Consider the following 1,837-nt stretch of genomic DNA (forward strand, 5'->3'; position numbering starts at 1 on the left):
GGTCCCGACTGATGTATGCGAAATGTCTATATCTACAGGATATTGTAGATATTAACATGTCTTGCATGTACCCATAGTGGTTTTCATATAGTCGGCCCGTAAACTTTCCTTACTGGTTTATTATAAAAACCAGTAAGGAAAACATTATCACTTTGGGTGCATACTCATATGTCCGGTAGATAGAATACATATAGTGTCTTTGAAGCACCATTAAAATTGAATCGGACAAAATTTGAGCAAATTTAAAACAAACCATACACATACCATTCTGAAATCTATGATAAACTTGCATGTCAATCGGACAAACTTGAGTACCATTTGTATGCATTCCGGCAAACTTATTTATGTTAATCCGAACGTATTGGAGCAACCATGCCATCCACCTTTTGGTATGCTGCAGCACAGTGCGCTGTCCAAAATGTATTTCGATAGGAGGAACGCGTATTATTTGATAGGAGAAACGCGTATTAGCATGAACTCAACGAATATATAGAACAGTTATAGCTACATCTGAATATATTTAACGAAATCCAATACACGTTGATTTTATGTTCAATTTCGCCTCAATCAGAAAAACTAAAATCGGTACACCATTTAAATAAAATCGGATGAAAAACATGGAAACTATATCTAAAACTGAACAGATTTCAACCCTATACGCTATGTAATATTTTTGTTAGTCGAACAAACATTTCAACCAACCTTAACACAAAACATTCATAGGCCCTTCGGTGCACTATTTACATAAAATCGGACGAAAATATAAGCCGGATATATCTACAAAACTTAAGACACATCACTATAAACTCAATTCAATACGCTATGCAAAATTGCGCCACAATTGGATAAGACGAGACTATATATGGGAGCTTTATCTAAATCTGAACCGATTTCAACAAAACGGACCTGTAATAATTTGAACAATGTTGACTCAATCGGAAAGACACTGGTCTATATCTAAATCTGAACCCATTTCAACAAAACTTTGCATACATTATTTTGGACCCAATTTAAAGCGCCGTGGAAGTCGTCTCCATCGGACAAATTTTAGGAGTTTGTTGCCCCATTCACAAAAAAGAGGAGAAAATATATGAGAGCTATATTGAAATCTGAACCGATTTTCTCCAATTTCAATAGGGTTCGTCCTTGGGCCAAATAAGTCACATGTGCCAAATTTAATCGAAATCGGGTCATAAATGCGACATGTGTATTCTCACAAGGAACCATATATCTATCTCGATTCCTTTTGCCTATTATAACTACTGTTCGCAAATGTATACATATTATTTCGCAAATTTTTTTTAATTTTAGTGCTTTACAGCTACAATTCGAATTCCCGAAACTCCTTCTTACCCCACCCTAAACCATTATAGTGAATCCCACACCAGTGCACCAAATTGTAGCCCTTGCTTTGGCCCAACATAAAGGGTAGTTAGTTTTGTTCCTATCAGACGTTTCACTCGAACGTTGATTATAAATCAGTAAGTTGTCACAAGGAAACAATTATTATCCGGTAGTCCTTTGTCATCAGTTTTAATTATTAATATAGTCTTTGAGATCAATATTTTAGATATTTACTTTCGTTAGCGAAAAGTGGAAAAGGATGGTAACCTACAATAGCTACAAACAATGATATAAAGGGTTTTTTAATAGGCTTACATTTTCTTATTAGCAACAACTATTCATCACGCTACAACTAAAAAGTTGTTGTTTATGGATTCTTAATATACTCGCCTTAAATAGTTCAGTTTTGTTTTTGTAATACGGCTAATTTCAGAAAGACGGGTGAAATTCAAGGATGGGCAATGCATCGAATGTCGCGACAGTCATTACAAAT

This window comes from Musca vetustissima, unplaced genomic scaffold (assembly GCF_032173495.1).
Source record: "Musca vetustissima isolate MV318-11 ecotype Yass unplaced genomic scaffold, APGP_CSIRO_Mvet_v1 utg19442, whole genome shotgun sequence".
Classification (NCBI taxonomy): Eukaryota; Metazoa; Arthropoda; class Insecta; order Diptera; family Muscidae; genus Musca; species Musca vetustissima.